Below are 25,617 nucleotides of genomic sequence, written 5' to 3' on the forward strand. Positions count from 1 at the left end.
TAAATCGATCGGGTGACTCAAGATTTCCAAGATTTCTTTCAGGTGCAAAGAACAACCCCGTTTCATTGTATCATTAGCATTTTTCTGTTCTCCTTGTATCACACAAGCACCAGGGAGAGTTGGGGAGGGGAGAAATCCAGAGACCACTAGCAATAATAGATTAATGATTTGATAGCCCAAGTGCACAGAGCAGCAGTATCCTTTCTGTAAAAAAAACAACCCTCACTATGAGAAATACAGTATCCTGGGTTACAGTAGCTTGCAATAACAGTGAAATGTGCTAATGATTGTCACTGAATGCTCCTTTACCAGGAAGTTTCAACTTCTCTCCTTACTTAAAGACAGTTTAACTGGATTATATCTTTTTTTTTCCATCTCCCATTTTTATTGGACTTAAATGTCCCATCACTTCTAATTACTAGAATTTACATCCCTTGATTTATTTTGCCCGCTTTCTGGCATGGCTTTGTTTAGGCTGTGGTGATGTCCTCTTGGTTATAATGTCTTGCTGTTGTTCTGACTTCCACTAAACTACCAGCACAATATTTTATCTGTCTCATTCTGGTTTGTGTATCTGTCTCATTGTGCATCTGTTAAAGGGCCATAGACAAATCAGCAGATTTCTTCTTTTTCCGTCGGTTACACCACTTTCAACACCTGCATCTCCCTTCATTGTCCCATAGGTTATCACACATCACTCTGTGTGTCCGTGCATATCCACACATACACACATACGCATATACATATAAAGGATATTCAGGAGAATGTCTGGGTTGGTATGTAGCAATGTAGCAAGTGGATCAATGAATGTTTTCAAAGAGAAGAAGCAAAAATAAATGTGCTTTTTGAACTAACAGTTGTTAATTTCTGTAGTTTTTTTCTGTAGCCATCTATACAAATAACCACAGAATATAAAAAATTAAAACCATCCTATTATTAATATAAAGGTCTGTGAAACTGTAGTTAAATTTTGTACCATTTGACTTTTTGCCTTGCATTTCCATGTGACTAAATATAAAATGAATGTGTAAGTATTAATACAATAGCATTGCATACTTTGTAAAGCAATGCAGGAATGAATGATAGGACAAGATTTTTGACAAAGGAAAATCAAGAAATATCATAGTATCATATAGCTCTGCCAGTTATAGTTCCATATTAATGTATAGAAAAAGGGAGGGCAGCAGTGAGGGATATTTCTATTAACTGATTTTGGTCCATTGCCATGCTTGTTCAACAGTAGAGAAGAATCAGTGAGTAGCAACAGTCAGCAAGGAAAAGAACTTGGAAATAAAATTTTTTATGTCTTTTTATTGAATTAGTGACTTGGCCATTGTCGTGGAACTAAGCTCCGCTAGGGCACAAGCTATTTCACTTCAAAACAACCTGATTGGAGTGATTTCTTTTGTTACACTACTAGATGTGACCTTGTGTCCCAGCAGAATCCAATGTTCTGTGTGACTGACTTCCGCCCTCTCCCCCTGTGCACGTGTGCATAGTTAGTGATTCTGTCTATTAGACCAACCAAGTAAACATTGTTTGCCTTCTGGGAGCAGAAATATGACACTGGCAGTGGTCTGCAGTTGCTCCCTGTCACTGTTGTTTTGGGGTCATTTTTTTCCTGTTTTGCTTCCTAAAGTTCTGTTTTGTTTGATGAAGGAAAACGTTTTTTTGCCTGGAGTAAGTTGTAATAAGGCAACAGTTATAAAACTTGCTTTCATGATCTATTTTCAATAGCATCAAAGTTATAAAATTCAGATTAAGATAATAATGATGGTGTTTGTTTCTAATAATGCTTTTAGCTTATTAGTTAATGTGTTGCATTTTCACATTCAATAAAGACCCTGACGGAAGAACTTTGACTATCTTTTTCGGTGCGTGAATACTACATTTCCTTAACACCTGTAGGCATACCATGAGTTTTCTGTGAACCTTAGCGATTTAGGTACGTACCTCCTGCCAGGGGGTTTTCCCATCTGTCATAGGTGGCTGCAAAACTCTTATTCTGTCCACAACCTTGTGATCTTAACTCTAAAGGAGCAAATGAGGCTGCTCCGGTTACTTCTGAATGCCACAGAAGCGTGTTTGGGATTTGGACATTTGCTAAGGCTAACGGTTATGTAGTCTGTTAGATGAGAAACACAAAAAGGTAAAAGTTCATTCCTGAAAGTTTAATAAGAAAATCATTCCTTACCCTTAATGAACCTAAAATGTCCTATTAACTTAAGCTTGAATTCTTTACCTAAGATGTTTCTTCCTCTTTCTTCTCCACCTCTACTTGTTTACCACCACCCTCCTATGAAGGGAAGATAAGGGCAAAAATCTAAAGATAAGACCCTTTTCTGCTGTTCTAATACACCAATTTTGATTATTGCCCTAATGAAAACATTCTACTCATCCATATTTTGATACCTGGCATCAGTTTTGTGGAGGTGAATGTTATTATTTTACTCACTTTTACCCTTCTCCCTAAGATCTGGTAATCAGGAATTCATCTGAATGTCTCCCCCTCCTCCTCCTGTTAAGGCTGCTTGTCCCTCTAGAGGCCCCTGAATGTGTAGGCATCATACTAGATTCATAACAAATCTTATTCTGTAAGCATCATTTAAAAACAAAATATGCCCTCAGAAATGGGGAAGCTAGAAATGCATTGTCTAATGAGAATTTTTCTCCCCTGTCTGCACTCTTGGTTTTCCTGTTCACTTACCAGATACTGTACTGCAGCAGAGAGATAAAGATTTCCCCTGAAATCTAAATCACTCACTCTACCTTAATTTTCTGTCTTTTGATTCAAGGTCATTTCCTGTGGTCATTATCTGTCCAACTTCTCTTCTGCTATTTCATATGTATTTTAAAAAGCTTGTCTTTTCCACAGTAGCTTTCATGTGTGTTTGTTAATGTATCACATTTCTGTAAATCAGTTCAATTCATTAATAATTACATTATTGTTCATGAAGTGAAAGCTTCTTTATCGCTATCCTACTGTTTATGTATTTGAGAAGGCCACTGAGGATTAAAACATAATCAGTCTACATTGCAGCGCAGTTCTACTATTCAAAGTGGTAGCTTTAAAGGAAAAAAAAAAAAAGATATTTTTTGTGCATGCTTACTTTTGGTGAACATTATGCTTCTTACTTCACATATGGATACCAATGAATATTTTTTAAACTAAAGAAAAAGAACAGAAAACTTTCAAAACCACTGTCTGTTTTTGTGGAGAGAGCTCCTGCCAAGCAATATTTGATTATTTTTTTAAAGAAAGCTACATCTTTACTCATTAATAAAATAAGAAAATTTTCTTGGGTCCTGGCTCTTGCAGTGAGGTCTCTTATTCATGTTTACTATAGCATAAATAGTATTTAAAACACATGTACTCCATGTGAGCAGAAGAAATATTTTTTTATTTGTATACATGCACATATTGACACACAGAGACCTCTTAAGGTACTCCTACAATGTATACTATTACATATACACACCTGTAAAATGGGCAGCTTGTCTGTTTAAACAAGCGTTCCTTTACAAGTAGCTTTGATGTTGACTGACTCCTAAATTTGTTTGTTTGTTTCTTTTCTTTGTGTTTTTAAATAGTTAAAGCTCTATGCCTTAGATATTTCTCCGTACTGGGGGAGGGGAGTATAATAAAAACTTACATAATGAGGAATTTTGCACAACAGGTGGAAGGTAAATGCAATACTTTCAGATTGCACATACGAACAGTTCAGCAGTAGATTTTCTGCTTGAACTTACTACACAAATATATGTTACAAAATTGGTGTGCCATGCTAAAGCATACAAAGTAGAATACCAAAAATAAGTAAAATGTTGCCAGAGTTAAAGCTGTATAGAATAAAAAACAGAGACTGATGACAAGATCCATGTTTCTTAAAACTAATTTTGGGGCTAAGGCTGCAAAAATTATCAAAAATTGTTTTTTCAGTAGAGCATATCAAATAAATAGACGTGTTCCTTTTAGAAAATATACAACTTATAAAACAGGAAGAAGTTTTGATTTCTTTGTATTTGCTCTTATTGTTATCAACCAAAATTCTGAATTGTCTTTTCAAGTCACTTTGTGGCCTTTTCCCCAAAAATTATCAGAACAAAAATCAGAAAAAATTCATTTAAAAAATCAGAAAAAAAACATATTGCTGTTTACCAATACCAGAACAATTACAGAGAGTGTGGAAATGATAGACACCTCATTAGAATTTGAATAATTTGTCTTTCTGACCTGTAATACATAAAAGTAGAAAACAATGTTAAATTAAATATCTGAGGAACATTTGAATGCTAAACATGGGGTGATAGCCTTCCACCCCGCTCCATGAGGCTGAAGCAGTAGTTCAGCAGGAATTAACAAATATTTAGATTTTTATAAGATGGAGATTGTTTTTGGTTAAGTTATGAGGGATATATTGATCACCTTGCTTCATGACATAAAATAATTGCCACTAGAGACTGAAGAGGAATTCCGTCCCACTTTCGTGGTACAGCAGTCTAGACACATGGTAGGCTTCTCTGTCTTCGTAGGAGATACCAGTTAGATGTCACTGCTTGAAGCAGGGTGACAACCAGAACTGATGGACCATTATGGTTTTCAGTAATCTGCTCTGATTTAGCACAGAATTATTATCTGAAGTGAAGAAAGATCATAGTAATCTATTCATCAGTTATTTTTTATTTATAGCATTTTAGTTCTTTACATGAAAATGAAGAGTGGAATTATGAGGTTGTTTGGATTTGATATGAAGAAAGAAAATGAAGTTGGACTTTTTCTTTAGAACCTATTTTTGATATGGTATAGCAGTTACCATACAACATTGAGTCTGTTCCATCATCCCTTCCAATTTTGCACACAGAAGTATGTATTAATGGTATTAAAGAATACGAATATAGGAAAGAAACTCATAAAAATTCAGCATACTTGCTTACGCTACTTGTAAATAATCCCTAGTTCTACAAATTTTTATTACAAGATAATTAATACCACATAAAGCAGACATCAGTAGGCTTTGTGATTCTGTACAGAGAACGTCAGAGTCATTTACTCAAAGATCTGTACAAATTTAGTGACACCAGCTGTATTTTTTATTTCAGTACTTACTATGGTCTTGATTTTTGAGAAGGAGCTGCTGATTTATAGGCCATATGTAGAACCACCAGAAAACACCTACATTGCTCCCTTTTGCTATCACATATTCTTAGAAAATTTTATCAGTACTACTGCATTATTCTTGCTCCAGACTAATTAGTGGCTGAAACAGCTGAAAAGGGGTGCTGTGCTTCTGAACCAAAGAATAAATTTTCTGTTGCTAAAACCAGTGGTTATTTTCTTTCTCTGTTTTCTTCTGTTTTGTTTTTCTCTCCCTGCTATCTACAGTTTTCTGGAGCAATTGTGCATGGTTTCTAACGTGCTATCTTAGTTTCTTGTGCCTGCTGGTACATAACTTTTAATTGCCATCCAGTCAAAACATAAATAAGCTTACTGCTTAGTATAAATTTGTTTTCTTGTGGAAAACATTTTAATCGTATGTAAGTTATTTTATACAAGAATTGTTGAATCCACTCTCTACAGTATTCTCACTTAGGAAGGGGGATCTGCTATGGGCTGACTTTTTCAAAGCATACTAAATGGCTTTATGATTTTAATACTTTTAGCAAAGTATTAATAAGTCAGTTAATTGTCAGGTGAACATTTTTAAACACATTAGGAATGAGGGAGCCATACATTATTTTAGACTTTTAGGAAAACACTCTAATATTAATGCATTCCTTTAGAAGACTTTTATTGGTCTAAACCTTTCTTTGTTACTAAAGAAGCTAATTTTGAGCAGTTTTAGAGAAAGGAATCAGGACAGTCTCTAGAAATATCAGTGCCACTATGTGGAAATTTAATGGGTTTTTGCAGTCAGTTAATGACAGAGGTTAAATAGAACTCAGCTGAATGATCTCTTTTCATCCCTTATGAAACAAAGAATGCAAATATCGACTGTAAGTGTATCCAAAACCAGATATATAATAACAAATTAGATTCATAGCTTTCTTGAGAGTCATAGATTTTTTTAAAGATTCATAGCTTCTTTTTAATATACAGTATGAATAGAAATTATTGTTTTGCTGGGTTTGATACAGAAGTCTGAAAAATTAACACTGCTACGCTCCAAATCTAGAGTGAGCTTATGCTTCCCAACAGAAGCTGCAGCTTTGTCTTGGGCACTTTTGAACACCCATTCCCTCTTAAATAATTAGGTAAATTTTGATTTCCTTGCCTTTTCCAAATAAGAAACTGCAGGGAGCACCTTCAAGAAATTTCATTTGCTACATATTCCCTGTTATCAATCCCATTCAGGCTGGATAAAGGGCAGAGAATGCAGTTTGGCTTTCGTTACTTAATATAACCTAGAATGTCAAAAATGGAAAATGTACTCTTGACTATGTTTGCTAAAACACTATTTTGATACTATTTATAAACCACATTCTGTATCATGCATCCCCCTTTCTCAAATCACAGTAAATTTGAATGGCCTCTGTGGTCTCTGTCTGTGGGCAGCAGGCTGTCATGCCCTGTTTTCCATGTGTGAGCAGACTTGCTTGAGCAGGAGCATTGGACCAGAAGATTTCTAGAGGTCTCTTCTCAACCATTCTGTGATTCTGTGGTCTTGATAATCAGCATGAAGCAGTAAGGGAGAGGTTAGCACCTTCTATTGGAGTTCCCACCTCTACTCATGTTTAATTAATTTACATGAATGAATGCTCTTTACTCAATACTCTTTACTTAGTATTGTTGAGTTACATTATGGGTACATCCTGCCTTCAGCACATATCATATGCTACTTCCATATCCTCTAAATAGCTTAGAATAAATATTTGGGAGTTGTGAAATGGTGCTATAACTTTGGGGTTTAGGTTTATCATACTCTTGGGTAAGTGCCATTATCTTCAAATAAATTTTCAGTCAAAGCAGGCAATAAATTAATTTACGGTGATCCAAATGGATGATGAAATTAATATGTTTGTGAAATGTAGATAAGAAAGAAAACCACAATAATCTAGTTGCATGAAGAGTAAATCTATGAGACCTCTGTCCTCATGTCTGGGCAGAAACTTACTGTATATGCCTTCCTGATTCAGTTGCCAGGATAGTGCAGACTTTTTCTCTCAGGTTGCAGACCTGAGAGGTGGGGGCCGTCTTTCTTGGAATATAACTCAAGGAATCCTTCAGGATTACAATCAGCTTGAAATCACTTGCTTATTTCCCTTTTCCCCTGCTAAAGCACTTGTTCACTTCTAATTCATTCAAACAATAGACTTAATAGTCTGCTTTTGAAGATACAAAAGGTAGTTTGGCACAGTAGTTTCACCTCTTGTCCTTAATGTAAGTATTTGACTTAACAGCAGATTAAACTCCACATTGACTTTGTGTAGCTTTTAAGTGTCTCTGTCTACTGACCCATGTATTTCTTACCTACCTGTACCTCAACAAATATGCCCAATTAAGTATCTAATTGTGATTAATACTTGTAATTCATTATGACTGAAACTGGATATAATAGTCTCTGGAGGAAAATTGTTAGGCTATTATGAGGTATTGTATCCCAAAAATCCACCATTTAAAGACACTAGTTTAACCATTTAGTAAGGTAGTGAATTCAAACTATTTGGCCAGGTGGCCATTGGCATCAGCAAATACATATTGGTGTTTGAAAGGCTTTGGGACCCTTGGAAGAAGGACATAACGCAGCCTAAAAAACTGAATTCCAAGTAATAAAGTCAGAGTGAGAACAACCATGAATAAATGTGTTGGAATGTCAAGAAAGGGAACAAAAAAAAATAGTTGGATGATTTATAAAAATTATTTGATTAGCCATATTCTTGACTGAGGCTAGCTAGTTATTCCAAGGAAACATGGCAGATACAATATCTGAATTGGATGAGATGCAGCATGCTTTATGCCAGCATTTGAAAAGGCAAAATCAAACAACCAAACCAATGGCAGAGCTTATGATAGAGTGAAAATGCATTGCAATAGAAATACCAGTTAATGCACGCTAGCCAATAAGTAGCTGTGTTCACAGGCACACTGAAGAACAAAACTCAAGAAGAAATCAGGGAAATCAAGCAGACTGCAGAAGTGCATGAGCGGTGAGCACTCTTAGGGGTTTTCCAGATAAGGGATGTTTCAGTCTGATCACACCTAACTTCATTGTTGTTAACTACAGGCTTTCATGTACTAATTTTTGAAAGTCACCTAGCAAATTGGTTCCATCAGACTTCATTTTTACTATACTCTATTTTTGGAGGCATTTTTGTGACTTATTGTGCGCTAACAACAATGCAGTATCTGACAAACACAGACATCCAGATGTACTGACTGCAATAAGGCACATTTAAAAATATTTAAACTTCATTTAAAAGAGCCTTGGTATTCAGCAATAATCCTGGAGCAGACTAGAAGCATCAGGAAATGCCAGTACTTGTAGATTGACAGATGCTTCAGATTATGACAGAACCAGTTCTGTAGACTTTATGCTGCTGTACATGTATGACGTGTACGTTTTGTTACTTTTTACTTTCTCTAGTTCCCCCCATTACTCTCTGTGTACCGCTGGCTTCTCACGACGTTTCATAAGTCTACTTGGACATATTCACACACAAAGTGTGTGAATAAGTGTTTTGCAAAAGCAGCAACAACTGAAGACACTCACCCTTTCCTTTATTCTCATTCAGGTTTTGAACAAAGACGGGATAATCTTTTCAATTAATCTACCAGGCAAGCATCTTGTTCTAATTGCGCTCAGCCGTGGAGAGTTAGCAAAAGAGTAAAAGATCAGAACTATTTCCCTCAGCTTCTAGAAATGTACAGTTTAGGGAGTATTGTGAGCTAGAAGTTGTGTGTTTGAATTTACTAGCCCTTCATCGATTTTTCTTCCATTAATTTGCCCATGTAAGATCGTATGGCCTTAGTATTTTCTAGGCTATGACATGCAGATTTAGAGTGTAGCAATGGAAGTTGCCTTTGATCTTATTGTTTTTATTGGCTTACTTTTAGTATTTGTGTTGTAATTACAGTTACAGTTCCTGGTTTAGTGCACATTTGTAAGCTACTGTACTTTTTATTTTGAAGTAAAAGGGGAGCAAAAAGAACTGTTAGCATCTGGCAACCACACCTTGATTCATTCTAGCCCCCAGAGTCTTGGTACGATGCATTAATTTTTCAGTTTGTAATTTGCCAGCTGCATTTAATGGAACCAATTTTCATTACATCTGTTCTATGGTTCAAAGAGCTCTGTTACTTGCCAAAGGGGGCCATCTTCCCGCAGATTCAGAGAGGGTGCTAATATACTGTATCTTGAAGTATTAGATAACTAGGGATGGTTTTATAGCAAACAGATTATTTTTTACAGAGGCAAATTCTATATTCACGACTTGCCACTATTAGAATTCAAATTTAAACTGCTTAAGTCTCTTTCTCAGGAACCATATATTGATTTTCATGGCATTTTCTTCTTAATACTCCCTGACTGCTTATCTTTTCAATCAACGATGTATTTCTGTTTATTGGTGAAAGAAGACATAATTATACAGGAGTAAATCCTGGTTTTAAACTAAGAATATATTAGAAAAGTTTTCTAATGAAATACTAAAAGAAATAAGGAATAGCCCTGTGTAATTTTGAGCACTAAGACAAGGTATTTTTTGTACCGAAACAAACTCGCATTACCAGGACAACTGCACACGTTGTGCATAATTTTAATCTTCATAAGATGTGTAGCAGTTGTATGGTATTAAATTCAAGTTTCTAACTAACAGCAACTTTCCATGAAAAGGTTTTTCCTCATGGGCTGAAGAAAATTTGAAATGTTCTACTACACTTTGAAGTTCTAAAGCATCAGCCATATGAGAATTATAAAGCATTAATCCCGAAGAGTTTCCACCTGACAGTCATGAAATAGCATACCTGTGTGAAAAGTGACTCAGTTTTACTTCCTCAGGCAATACCTTCTTTTTTTTTCTGCTGCTTCAGAAATATCATGCATCACGTCGTAGTGAAAAGACGGCCTTGGAATGACTGGATCCTTTTGAAATCACTGAAGTCTACAGTATCACTGTATTTATCTAAGACTTTTCAATGACAGTTATAAAAGTTGTTTATACAGGAGTTTTATTCTAGTTTGATAAGATGTGAAATTTGCTGCAAAAAAGTAATCAAGAGGTTATTTTCACTGTGTTGTTTTAAACACTTGTTGTCTGTAAGGCTAAAAACATCATAGAAGGAGCAAATGTATTAGCAAGAGTTAATATGCAGTTTAGGAACATTGCACACAAGGTTAACATGTGCATAGCGCTCCCTTATGCACTAGTTCACTTGCTTCTTTGGTATCAGTGGGATCTGGTGAGATTATCTGGTGAGATAATCAGGATCAGGACCTAAGATAACAGATTTTCATTTCAGGAATAGTTTTTTTTGTCTGTGAAGTATTTATTTTTTCTTCTGAAGGACAAAAGCACACATTTGCTGTGCCTCTTTGACTTTAGTAATACACCTGTTCTGCTTCAGAAGATGGTATTTTAAGACTCCTGGTTTTTCTGTCTATTGCAATACATTGTATATACTTCCCTCTGCAAGAGAACATTATAAGAAAACCCATTCAATTTGATTTGTATCAGTTTGATTCAGATCCCAGTCTGAAATAAAGCAGGAAACATGTATTCATGACTGTACAGTAATAGAATGAGGACTAACATGTGAAGTTATGTTTACATTGTTTCAGCAGTAAGATGTGAGAGACCTTTCTCCTAGTGCAAGCTAGATCAATCACAAGCTTGCCATGTGGCCTCCACTGAGACTTTACATTGGTAGTTTTGTAAGGTCTGCTTTTTAGGCTTGGGGTACTAAACATGCAATTTCTTTTCCCACATAAGAAGGGAAAAACCCAACAAACAGTCCTTCAAGAATTCTAATCTTTTGTCTTTTCTCATGACATGGAAGCATAAGAAAAGAAATGTTAGATTTATTATTCACTCTGGCAAACAGCAGGACAGTGATGTTTCCCCCTTCCCCTGTCTCCCTCAGTTTATTTTATACACCAAGCTAATGATTACATTTACATTTTTCCAAAAGTAAAAACAAATTCTTGCAGTGGTTGGTGGTATTTTTTGTCACTGCAACTGACTGAATGGGGGTTTGAATATGAATTACGCACTATGAGGTAACCTTACAGAAATGCTTGAGAGAAGGAAAGGGCTGAGGAGAGGGGTGAAGAAGGACAGTCACTCCAGGTCTGTATTCCAACTGCAAGATTCTGTGTCACAGAATTTACACACCAGGAAGTGAAGAGAAAGAGCAAGAACAACATCAGAAGGGAAGCAAAGGCTGCTCAAGTGTTTTTGTGTTGCATTACTTGCTATGGAGGAATGCTTCATACTCACTTTAAATAAAAATTTACTACAAAATGAGAGCAGGAGGTGTCTGTTACTCTCTGCATTGCCACAACTGGAGACTAACAAAATATGAAAAGATTATAAAATGTGGTGATGTAAAATAACATTTCACTGAGCCATTTGAGCTTTCCTGTTCACAAGTGCAATCTAATTCCTTCCCACATTACTGTATCTCCTCTTTTCATTTTCTAGTTACTGGTTTGTTATATTTAGATTTATCTGGAATTAGTTGTTTATATACAATAAGCTTCACAATATTTCTGTTGCCAAGATACAAAAATAGCTGCATGACTAAAACTAAGATTGACACAGAAAAGGATGAACCATGTTTCAAAAGAATCCATATGTGGTCAGTAAGCTATGGTCATTTGAAAATGTCGTGGGTTTTTTTTTTCCTATTCTGCTACTGAACAAAGCCTGAGAACTTGGTAACATCAAAATTCTGAGACTCCACCTTTTCTTGAGATCTGACTTTAGCACCAAAAAGGTCACCATATGAAGCTCTTGGCAATCTTACACTGGTTTTCTTAATTTCCTGTCTCAGAATTGATTTTTCTTCAGCCACTCAGAAGATCCCAACTCAGCTTTTTAGCTTTTTCCTAGAAACCATAACAGCTGATAACAAAAATAAGTTTAGCCAGAAAGCAATAGATAGAAGCTACCACAGGACAACCTCTATCGTCCTAACTTTGAATAGATGCATGAATAGTGAAAAGGAAAGCAGAGGGACCAGAATTAAGTGCTCCTCAGTACTGTAAAGTTGACAGATTCTAGTCCGTAGATTCAGGTTCACCTAATGTCACATCCTGGGAAAATAATATTTAAAGGAATGAATATCCCTGTAAGAATATCTCATCAAATCAAAATTCAACCTCAACCATTTTTTAAAAATAAATTTAGCTAATAGCATTCAAATAGTATTCAGCTGTTTTCCTCCATTTTGTGTAAGTAGGGATGATATTTGATGCACAACAGACTATATATGAAGTTCAACATTAAATGTACTCATATATGAATATTTTTAGCAGTCTTGCTGAGAAAATATGAAGGGAATAGAAAGGTATGGATATTTGGTCTAGATTGGACTACTTACTGCTAGGAAGAATCTGATGTTCCAGATGAATAAATAAACTGAGAGACTAAGGACTGGAGACACTGCTAAGAAACTAGTGTTTAGAGCATGAGCTCTCCTTGCTTTTGTTTCCTGTTTTCTCTTCTGTTCTCTACTGAGGTTGTCTAGTTTGACTGTAGAAATATTCCTTGATAACTCATGAGGGAGAGAGGGTAACATCATCTAGAAAAGACTTCTCTTTTCCTGTAGAGAACACATTTTGCTCAGTGTGGATTGGTGATGTCGTGCCTCCTTAGGTGCTTTGTCACTTTTCCAAAGCACATAACTTCTAAAGACACATATTATTCCAAAATGCAATGCATCTTTCTTTATAGCAGAAACTTGCCCCCATGCTGAGTATGGCTCAGCCCACATACTGACTTTCCATGGCCTATCCTTTGATTACAGTGGAACTCTTGTGATTTAAATGTGGAATAAGGGCATTGTTCTGTCAAAATCAAGATGGTGAAAGTTGAAAGAAATAAGTAAAAATAACTTACATTGATATCTGATGCTACTAATCAATCAAAAACTTGCAACAGTTTCTTACTGATGGATGCAGTAAATTTAATATCTGTTTATCATTAACTGGACTCGGTGGCGTAATGAAAGCTACTAGATACAACTAAGGACTTAGGAACCTACAGTGAAGAGCCTGAATTTTAGGTTTCTTTCTTCCCTTCTGCAGAAGTCAATCCTAACTCCTAACATAGAGCATCATGTTTCCTCCTGGGTCTGTCTTCACTTTCTAGCCCCATCCATCATTCCCCATCAGGATTATCATGCCTTAATTAGTACACTAAGGCTGTCTGTAGATGATGTGAGGAAAGAGTGGGGGTGGACAGGTAGAAACACTCTTTATCCCTTGTGTGACACAGCTTAAGAATGATCATTAGATTTTTTCATATTCTCTGTTGTGACAAGTCCACTGGTTTCAAATCTTTAAAGAATGACCTAAATTCTGCAGTTAGTCAGGATAGGTCACAAGCTAAGTACTGAGGTCTTCAAGAGAGGTGTGTGTAAATAAGCACACACCCCAGAGATTTGCATAGAATTTGGGCACTTTTGTGTATACACAGCATCTCTGCGGACATTTAAACTACTTGAGTGTTGTAGTAAAATGCACAGATTTCAACCCTCATCCCACTTGAGGTGCCTAAGCCCCTTCATTTTGCCAAAGCTTAAAATATTGTAATTGTAGAGATTTAAAAAATGCTCAAAAGTATATGTTATATAGTAAACAGACAGCATCTATCCTGTATGTTTTATAGAAATAGAGAGTCAGATCTGGTGTAAGTTGGTAGTGGGATCCAACCAGGATTTTGACTCAAATTCTTTTGATTATGTGTTAGTGATAAAAAACGTACATATTAAATGGCCCATATATCTATCAACTATGATTGTGACAGAAGTATGCTTACATATAGAAATTTCTTTATTTCTTTTCAGCCCCTTTCCTCAGCATTGGTCTTTATTTTCTTCTAAGAAGCTGTGTTCACTTTCAGGTTGGACTCATAGGGGGATTTACCTAGTGTAGTGTGTATAACTTTTGCTTGGAACAAACCAAGCAGTCTGCTAGCAAAGAGTAATGTCTTTTAGTAGGCACAGAGCTGTGCAACAGGAGCTTCATTAACTTCTGATTTTTAGGTAGAAACCAAATATTTAATCACTAATCTGTGTGTATTTTAGCCTACTGTGTCATCACATCATCCTTTTTTACATTCATATTTCTGTAATAGATCTATGACATGACATCAGTATGCCAGATGATTCTGATTTTGATCTTATGCAATTCCATGGGGAAGATTGTCTTACGTGCATCACCAAAGTCAAACTCTAAGTTTTTCTAAGTTCATTTTTCTAAAAATTCTCTTGAGAAGGAAATTGAATAAGTTTTGCATGATCTGTGTTGTATAAACCAATATTACCTAATATTTTCGCTTTTGACTAGGTTAACCTTAAAAAGGTTTAATTATTCCAGCAATTTCCAAGTTATTGGAAGCAAATCCACCATTCCTAAATTGGTTTTGCTTTTTTTTCCACCACCACTTACCTTCATTTACCATTTACTCTTCTGATACTTCATGTAACTGCTAAACATTTGGATGTTGCTGATGCTGATCCTTTGCAGCACAATAGGCTGAATGTATTTGGTCTGCTATTTTTAGTACTTTTACATTGTCTAAATAGTCTTTAATGTACTGTCCTTCCCAAGGCTTCCTCGTTACTCCTTTCCTCATTACTAAAATCTATTTTCCGTTATGATTTTTGGTCCAGACCGAAACAAAATCTTTTTTTCACAAATCTTTCTTCTGTTTAGGGAGTTATTTTCCCTATTTCCTCTTAGCTTTCACTGTGCTCCCCTTGCTCTTTGTGTGCCTAAATGCAGCCCTGTCCCCTTTCATTTCTTTTGGAATAGTCCCTTTTGACCTTACTTGATACAATAGTTGGCTTTTGCTAAAATATGTGGTCTTATGTAAATACTCTTTGGTTATCTTTGTTTCTTTTCTAACTTTAACTTCTTTGACATTTCACGTTGGTCTGCCAGCACAGAATAAGCTACAGAAGTGAGACCACAGAATAAGGTCCTTAAGGTGAGATTTTGCCTGATCTATGGCTAGGAAGTATATCATCAGTGCTACCATAACTAGCTGTTGTTCTTGTTTCCTTTGTGCATCCAGAATAAAATACATTTTTCAGCAATGTCCCAGATACATGACAAAATTACTGCCATGAATTTCTGTTCTATTAACTTTTTCATTTAAAAAATTATATTTTGCATTACTATATTTAAATGGCACTGTAAGCAGTCATCTTTTTATATTTTTTATTGATTATTAGTACAGTTGCTGTAAAGAACTATAATAATTATGACCAAATATGCAACAAATTAATTTCTGCATAGTAATACCCTGAGCATCCCATTGACTTCAGGGAGTTAAAAGTGTATGACAACCCAGGATCTGACCAGTTAACAATGAATTAGATTACTGACAATACAGTTGAATAATGTTACATATAAGGAATGCTGAAATTAGATAAAAAATATTATTCGAATCATTGTATTATGTTTAAAAAAAATAAATTCCTTCCTACTTTCATGGTGCAGTATGTAATGGTGTTGCTCTGCAATATTTCAGTTCAGTTAAATGTCTCATTAAGAAAGATCAACTTGCTGATTTATCATTGCTTTGCAGAGTAAATTGTAATGAGTGAAATTTCACTAATGAGTAAAATCCATTTTCCAAAGAATAATTTTTCTTTTATGGAGGCTGAGTGCATTTGTAATAGGCATGTTTAGGTTTAAAATTATTATTGCTCCTACATCAGTTACTATTTAGTTTATATAAGAAGAATATTTTAATGAAATTTAAAAGAATTATTTTTTTAAAAAAATCTTAATTACGTTATATATTTAACAAATTTGAATACTGTTGGACTGCTACCTTCCAGAAGTAAGTAGCTTTTCCATCTTTTATATTTTAGTGGAATAATCCACATATATAATATTTATGTCAACTGAATATTACCAAGTTATTTGGACTTGACACAATGCAAAAAAATATTTGACCTTACAGCCTTCTCCATACTGACCCAAGACATTTGGATATGTAGTTTGAGATATAGTCTTAACATGAGCTATCACGCTTTCCACCCACCCCACCTCCCATACAAAAATTTATGCCTATCTCTAATTTGACAGAACTACACCCCTGTCATAGGAAAGGTTTTTTTCAACATTTAGGAAAGAGGAATATTCAATTCTGCAGCCTAAGTCAGTTAATTTCCCACGTTTCTGTTTTCATTGTAAGTGGAACTGTTTTTAAGAATCATACGGAAGAGAGACACGGTGAGAATCTGTTGTACAGATTCACATCTCTGTTACTGTTAAGTATTTAATTATAAGTAGACCACATAGCATTGCAGTTAATTGCCTCCAATTGCTTTAGTTTCATTTCCTTGTATGACAATTGTAAATTATACAGTCACAAGTTCTCTATTCCAACCAGTTTGAATCAGGGGAGACATAACGAATGCTTGATAAAGATAAAATAGTTTATTGGATGGCTGTCTATTCTCTGAATAAGGTCAGTATCCAAACTGCAAATGATCATATAATTGAAAAGGTATTTGGTTTTATCATTAGTTTAAATGCATAAGTATTTATAGGTTAGTCTAAATTTTTGGCATTTGCAATTGTGAGCACTTTGACATTAATTTGCTAATCCTAGTTAAATCTCGCATTTGGTTTCTATTTTTGTGATGTTACGTATATTATACCAGCATCATAAAACACTAAGGGATTGGACAATACATCATATTAGAAAGAACAGAAAGCAGGGTAGTTTTATAAAGAAACACAAAAGCAGGTAAAAGAGAACTGAAACACATCTTGCAAATCATAGTCTATTTTTTACTATCATATTTACTTATGTATCCATCTACTAATTTTACTCACAGTATGAAGATACAGATGAAATAGATACAGATATTGGGGTACATCAATAGGAACCAAAAAAAATAGTGTGAGGAATATCAAAGACAGATGCACACCTTATGTTGAGAGCTACAGGGGGAAGAAGAGTATGACATGATATGACAAGGCATCATCAAAAAAAGTGGGAGAGCAAGTGGCATGGGAAAGAGGATGAGGGGAGGACTGCTCTGTAACACCTACCTGTCAGCATCTGTTTTCTGAGATTGATGAGGCAGAAGGATCTGCTCTACTGTACTAAAGCATAGGTTCCTCTTACAGCAGCACAGTAACAAGATTCAGGAGCTAATGGAAGAAGTGCTCAGGAAAGCAACTGCATTGTCTTGAAAATGCCAAAAAGAGAATCTGTAAATTGTAGACCCTCAATCAGTAATATTCAGAATTTTTAAAAATAGTTTTGACTAGATGTGATTTCTGCCAGCTGAAATCTCCTCTTAGTTGTTTAATGCTGGTGAAGTCTGTTGCTGCTGAGGGCTCACAGGTTTTTTGATGACCTGCTTAAATCCTGCAGCTCACATTCCTGCAAGAGATATACTGTAAGGAGTCTCTACTTTTATTTGGGTGAATCTGCTCAGTTGCCATGGTAGGTGATAGGACAACTGCCTGTCAATATCAGTGCCAGCATCTTATTGATATGAAATTAATCTTTAAGTATCCGGTCCTTAAAGCACAACATACTCATGTAGCTCTTTCTCAGTTTTACAAATACGGTGTAAAATTCTCCACAGTGCCAGTTTTTTATATTTTCTTAAAAGATGCTATACTTTTTATATTTTCTTCAACGTTGTATTGAACACCATTTAAAAGACATTCTCACTCTCAAAGGTATAATTCAATTAAAACTTGGAGGAAAACCATGAAGAAATCTTTAGAAATGGATCAGTTCCAGGCATCTTGGATGAAAAACTAACATGTGCATTTTGTTTAGTTTTTCTCTTTTCAGAACTAAATTTTCCTGTTTTAACAGAGTCTAGCTAGCAATTACTTAACATATTTACACTACCTAGTTTGCATTTTCTGGGACAAAACAGGGAGATTTTGTAAAAATCATAAGATCCTAAAAGGAAGAGTCTCATTTTGAAGGACATATGGTAACAATACCTGTATTGAATTTCCTAGTCATTAAAAGAATAATGGCTACTCACATTTCCCAAATGCAGTCGTCCAATGTTTAGAGAAATCTTTATTAAGAAAATGACCAGACATAAAGAGTCCTTCTCTTGTAAGTGTAGGCACTTAACTCACTGCTCTGATCATTAAAATAAATTAGACTACATTCTCCACAACTCCCCATGGAACTTTTATCTCAAGAGAGAATTGTAAAACAATTCACTGTTGCAATGCAAAACAGAATGCCATGTTTTCTATACAGTGGCTGTGCCCAAGTATGTGTGTTTCTTTTTTCCCTTGTCTTTGGACTGTCTTCACTTAAAACAGATTAGCTAAACTGTGTTCACTTATTTTTTCTCTTTCTTCCCATTTCTGGCAGACAGAGGTCAGTGCTTGTTTCTATCTTGCAACTTTTTTTTGGATGTTTCAACAAAATATGATTTACCAAAAATGTCTACCTTTTTCATATGCTGTAAGAGCTCTAGCTGGGGGCAGCAATTCCAGTGAGCATTGCTTCCAAGGTACCTCACTTTTTGTGACCGTTGAACTAAATTTGCATTCCACGTGTTAATGTTGTATTCCTTCTGCTTACGCTCTGTTACAGTAACACAGTGTCACTCATGTTATCATCAGAGAAAGCATGATCAAGCAATTCTTGATGTAATTGATTTAACCCTTACATTTTTATTGGATATTCTGCCTTTTTTTGACTTATTATCAGCGATTCCACATCCACAGTTTCTTAAGAATTACTTTGTCTAAGGTGATGTTGAAAACTTTCTGTTCGCTTTCTATAAACCTTAGAATAATAGGGCTTTAAAGTATCTCAAGAAGTTGTTTAATCTTCTGCCAAAGGCAGAATCTGCTGTGCTTATGTCATTCTTGTAAAACATTTTTCTAACCTGCTTTTAAGGACCTCTAACTTCTTCAGGCAAACTATTATGATGCCTTTCTATAATTATAGTTTGAAACATTTTCCCTAATGTCTAACTTGAGTCTTGCTTGTTACAGTTTAAATTCACTAAATCTTACCCTGTCCAACAGGAACTTGAAGACTATTTCTTTACCCTTTGTTCATGTACACCCTCTCAATCTTTTTGTTTTTCTAAATCTATGCCCTCTATAACTCTGAGTTGTATTTTTCTCAAAGCCGGGTTCCTAGAACTGGACCCAGTAGCACCTGGTGTGTGACCAGCACCAGACAGAATGGAAGATTGATTTCATGTGTCTTGCAAGCTACCTTTCTGTTGTTCTCAATCTGGTTGCCTTTTTCATAGCAGTAAAATATTTGTTGACTCATGTTGAATGTGTGATCCTATGTGACCCCAGATCCCTTCTACAGAAGTATCAGCAAAATAATCCCTGTCAAGCAGTTGGTCATTCTTGCCTAAGTGCCATATCACCAATCAAAGGATTTGATCAACAACTTCATCTCATCGCCTCTGCTCTGAGACACAGAAATACCTTTAATCATGAAGGGACACATACTCAGCTTAATCTTTCATCTTAGGACATCTGCAGAAGAATTCACTTTTAAAAGAGACAGAAAAAAAGATAGTATCGCCATGTTGTCAGAATTGTTAAAGGACTTTCAATACCAACCATCAACTTAATGCTTTTTCTTTTCATTACAGCTCCACTTGTTGCTTTGAAGGCTTCTTAATTTAGTCTTTGAAATGCAGCTAGTTACTTTTGCACATTTCATAAAAAGAGAATACTTCATTGTATTGCTACAAATTAATTATAAGAGGAATTAGACATTAATATTCAAAGACCAAAAAACCCAGATCTATATGATTGTGTAGGAATGGTAATCACAGAGAAATGTGCCTTTTCAATGGCACAGTTATATTTTCTTTTGATCAAAGTATCTTTTAAGAGCTGTCATATGCTGGGGAGGTGAATGAATACACATAAGGTACTCCTTCACCTTCCCTCCCTTCCTGAATTTCATCTCCTTACAAAGATCTTGATTACAGGTTTTGTCATTTTCATAAGGAAAGAGAAAGAATGACAGGTCTTGGATGCTTTAAGGGTATAACATTGTATTTTAGTATAATTTGACCTTTTAAATAATAGTGTCATTTTTTTGAGGACCTTAGTAAGTTGTTTTTCGAGACAAGTTGTTACATTCTTGGCTGTCATCTGTTCTTAGTTGAAAATAATAACCTGCTTTTCCCAAATGCAAGGTCTTCCAGGCTGGCATAAACCAATGAGGCAACAAAAATAAAGTTATTTTTAGAAAATATTATAGGGGGCTTATATTGCTATGAAAACCATTAAAGTTCTTCAGGCTGTATTCAGCCACACTAAGGTATGACTAATTTTGGACCGTTTACTTTGGCTATATCAACATAAGATTCCAGATTTAGAATATGACATTTTGGGGATGGGTCTTGGATATATCTCCTCAAATTCAACACATTTTTCCCTGGAGACTTGCTTAGTAGCCTGCAACTAGTAAAAATGTGGTTATTCCAATAGTGGATTTGTTTCAAAACCTAATACTGTTTAAATATAAATAAATATTGATTACAGAGATTAAATAAATAGATGCTTGATGAGAGCTTAAGAAGGGTGCATGTGATGCAGCTGCCTGTGTTTTTTCCCAGCTACAGGTTCTCCCTCTCACCAAAGAGGGGAGGGATCAGTCTCCTCTCTTTTCTTTCTGCTCTCCGTCACTTATTTTTACTTTCCCAGCTTCCAGACCGTTCTGTGCCCTTTCAGTAGCTGTACTATTTCTATAATCCTTCTCTGAGCCATTGAACACTTTTAAAAAGGCAGAAAATTATCCAGGTTGAGTTTTACTGCTGTTTTAATGAATTCCATTTGCCTCCAGAGGGGTGCAATGCTAACATGGTAATGCAGAGGGTGGAATAGGGTGGAATAGAGGAACCAGAACTCCCATTTTTAATGACTGTGAGTTCAGTTGGTTCAGTGGCTCTTTTGGAGCCAGAGTCTCTCTAAGCTGAATAAAAATACTGCTTGTCCCTGCAAATCTTGTTTTCCTTATCTCATTAAATGATCGTGCCTTCAGAATAATGATTGGCAAAAAGGCAACTTTTAGCTAACTTGTAAATCATTCATCCCTAATATAGACTAATCAAGATGTACTTTGTGGTTGTCACAAACAAGGTAATTTAATCAGATAATCAAATAGGAGAAGTTATCAGCTGCAAATAATGACATACCAGTAGAAAATGCAAGTTATTCCTCTTTGTGCAGCGCAGTTTCTTTCTGGAAATTAAAGGGGATCCAGTCCTTGAATGTATTTGCACAAACATGCAGCATGCAATGCCAGAGCACGCACAGCTCGAATTTGCATTTAACTCACAAGGTATGACTAAAATTAGCGTAAGAGGAGATTGTCTGTTCAGTTGGTAAGCAGGAATACACTCCAATAGCACAGCAAGGAGAGACTTCAGCAGTTAGATGGGTGATTGTTTTCACTTTGCATGTTTTGAAAAGCATGCAAACTACCATGGTTTTATGTGTTTTAGCAAAGACGAATTTTTTAAAAAAAAAAAATAGGGGAGACTGGCAGTGGTGGTGCTGGGTCCTCATTGTCTGCCATTTGGAGGAGCTTTTTCCTTTCTGTTTTTAAGTGCTTTAAATTTTTTTTTCTTTTCCCTTTATTTCCTCTGTTCTTCAGTCATTTGGGGTTTTTTGTTTATTTAGGCATTTTTATGTGGATTTTTTACTAGTTCTTTGTGGGGCTGTTGTTATTCCTCTGTTTTGTATTTGTTCTGATTTGTTGGGGTTTTTTTTCCCACATTATTCTAAATTTCTGCTTTTAGTTGCTTCTCGTCCTTCTGGGGCTTCTGCAGCTTTTCTGCAGTTTTTCTTACTTTAAACACTATATATATATAATATTTCAACATCCCCTTTCCAAACTTTGGCATCCCTTTTCAATTTAATGGCAAATGACTGTGGGTTTCTGTTCTGTGACCTCGCTCTCAAGGAATTTCTACATAGTGAGCAACTGTCACATGTCATCCATCTGACACATGTCAAGAATAATGGTAAAGCTGATAATTCCTTATCATCGTAATCATTCAACTTTCAGCAGAAAAAGTGTGGTGTTTAAATGGCATTTGTAACTGATATCAGTATACAACACATTATTATGGTGACAAAACGGTCATTTTGGCCTACGGCTAGAAACCATATATTTTTTTTGGTTCCCGAAATAACTCGAAATAAAGCTCAAAATCAGCCAGATTGCCAGATTTGTATGTGACATAAGATATTACAGACCAGCTGCTGCATTGTTTTATTAACCTATAGAAACCTTTTTTAAAGATTAAACCTTTTTAAGAAGAAATGCAAATATGTAATATAAATCTGTAGGTATTACTATATAGGACTAATTTAAGAGGTTATTCATCAAAATTTATTTCTTTCAAATGGCCATCCTCTGTCCTGCAATAACAATTATAATTCTTCCCAAAAATCAAGGTATTAAAGCACAGAATACAAGCACTGTAGATCAAAGAGTGAGAAAAGTATCTTTCAAAATAAGCACTTGACAGAGATAATGAATATTTGAAATTGAAGACTGAATTAGAGTATTGAGCTAACTTGATGGCTACTGTCTTAGATTGTTATATAAGATTGATATTTCGTAGTTGTTATGAATATCTACACTCTTCACAGACTCTGCTAGAGTTACCATAAAGACGGTATTCTCCATCTCTAAAAATTAGCTGATATTACTTACAGATTTTCTTCTCTCAAAGAAAGTAACATGAATTCATGAAGATAGGGGTGAGAAATGACTTCTGCTCTGGGAAAAATTGCGGTTTAAGAGGTAGCGGAAAAACTCAAATCTTCACTTAAAATAAATCAGCATCCTGAGTTTATGGCTCAGAGCAGTGAAAACTTTCCGTGATACATTTCATACCTTAGCAATAGATATTTTTTGCTTTTCAAACAAATTTTTCAGATCTGTCTAAAAAGTCCTCACAGGGGAACTTGCACATATGATCAGCTGTGTAAGATGGATGAATTGGAACACACTACCATTCTACAGAATTTTCTTGTTCGATGTGACCACAAGGAAAAAGAAATCTATAATTCTGGACTAGATAGATACTTCTGTGATATTTAAATTTTTGTAACCTGAAACATCATGGCTATTGTTTATGCTGGATTTTAATCTGATGAGGGATGTCAAATCCAATGAGGAGGACTTCTAGACGTATATAAGCAGCAAGACTAAAGAAAACATGAGCCTGCTGCTGGCTGGGGCAGGGGTGCTGGAGATTCAGTGTGTGGAAAAGGCTCCGTGCCTACTGGTATGAATGCTACTGAATGCAAGCTACTGAATGCCTCCATTGCCTTAGTCTTTACTAGTAAAACCAGACTTCAGAAATCCCTCCTGCAAACCAGGGGATAAGTCTGGAGCAAGGAAGACGTGCCCTTGGTGGAAGAAGGTATGGTCAGGGAATGCTTAAGCAAACTGGGCATATATAAGCCCGTGGGCCCTGATGGGTGCATCTGTTAAAGCTGATGGAGGTGGCTGATGTCACTGCAAGTCAGCATTAATTCACAAAGGGAAGTCAGGCATTACCAACCTGATAACTTTCTATGATGAAGTGACAGGCTTAGTGGATGAGGGGAGAGCAGTGGATATTGTCTACTTTAACCTCAGTAAGGCTTTCATTGCTGTATCCCATAACACTTTCATAGAGAAACTGTTGAAGTGTGGGCTGGATGAGCAGTCAGCGAGGCGGACTTGAAAATGGCTGACTGGCCAGGCCAGAAGGTTGTGATCAGTGGCACAAAGACTAGTTGGAGGCCAGTAACTAGTGGTGTACCACAGGGGTCGATACCAGCTCCAATCCTGTTCAACACTTTCATTAATGTTCTGGATGATTGGTTAACCGCAAACGCACAGTAAAATTCTTCCTTTTAGTTTAATCATGGTATTGTTGATCATCATTTTGTTTGGCCAATACTGGTTTGTGCTAAATTAGCTTTCTGATTCAATGGATGCTATAAAGTTAAGAAAAATATAGTTTATTGCCTTTTGATTCAGATGTCTTCTGTCATTTATATAGCCTGAGACTGGAAAGCAAACATATCTGACAAACTATTTCCAGAGAAGCAAAAGCAAAGAGAATCTTGACTGCTACCTAAAACATTAAAGGTTATTTTTAGCCTTTCAAGACTCACTTTTATTTTTAGAAGTATAAGGTTTTTCCCTTCCCCTTTTCCCTTTTCCTTTTCCTTTCTTTTTTTTTTTTTTTCTTTATTACATGCTGTACAGTGTTTGTGCCTGAGCTCATAATGAAGTGCTTTTGATCAGCACTAAAAAGGTCTACTGGTTGACTCTTAAGTGCAAAACTTCTGATGAGAATAAACTTCAAGGTCTCAGAATGCACTTATCAGATCTACTGTATGAATAACTGTCAGGTCCCAGAGTAGATTGCATAAATCTTTTTGGTTGAGCTTGGTGAGTGCAAAGCTTAATACCCACAGGCTTGCAATCTTTTTGAAGGTGATTGTAATTCAGCACCAGCTTTGCATCCTGGATAAAGGTTCCCCTTGAACACAAAGTATGTTACCTGCTTGTGTGCTAGTGATCAAAATACCCAGAAGGTTGTTGCTCTTACAATTCTTAAATGTCCAAAATGATGTTAAAATGCTATATCCAATCAACTAAGCTGTAAATTCAATTACTGTAGATTGAAGGCGTAATTCTACCTCATATGCCAAAAAACTAATTTCAGTCATAGTATTTATGTTACCATACTCCATGGTGTAGCATAATTCAGGAGATTTACTGAGAGTTTATAAATGGTATGTTTAAGATTTCATGACAATTTTTTTTTTATACTTGCACATAGTGATAAGGATTGCTGCCTAAGGAAGAAAATATGTACTTTAATTTTCCAAACTAATACAGGCGATAGATGTTCATCCATGCTTGTTTAGGATAAATTTTTAGTGATACTATGCAGATGCTGAAGATTTAGTTGTTGTTGATAAGGAACACTGTATTATTTTATGGCGTTTGTCTTAACTCTTCATTTAGGTAACAGTCCCAATCTTGTCAGTTTGATAATTTTACTAAAACAAGATTGTTGTCGGTTTTTTACTTTATTGTGAACTGTATGTTCTTTAACATCAATTGTCTCCAGCCTCTCACTAGCAAAATACTAAAGATAATAGTGCTTATTATAACAGTCAATTCAGAAAAATTCTTTTCAAACCTGTACTCTACATTATTAACCTCTTAAAAATATTTTCTTTGTTAAACTGAGGTTGAATGTGATCTCAAATTTTACAGCATTTACTAATGAAAATTTCCTTCTACTTTTAAGAGTCCATCTTAGATCATCAGTTGAAATATAGCAAAAAATAAATTCACAACATACTTTTAGTAATTCTTTATCCTTGGTTTTCCTTTGATTACAAAGTTACAAATTCATTTACAAAGTTCAGTAACTCA

The sequence above is a fragment of the Phalacrocorax aristotelis genome, chromosome 4, assembly GCF_949628215.1.
Source record: "Phalacrocorax aristotelis chromosome 4, bGulAri2.1, whole genome shotgun sequence".
Lineage (NCBI taxonomy): Eukaryota > Metazoa > Chordata > Aves > Suliformes > Phalacrocoracidae > Phalacrocorax > Phalacrocorax aristotelis.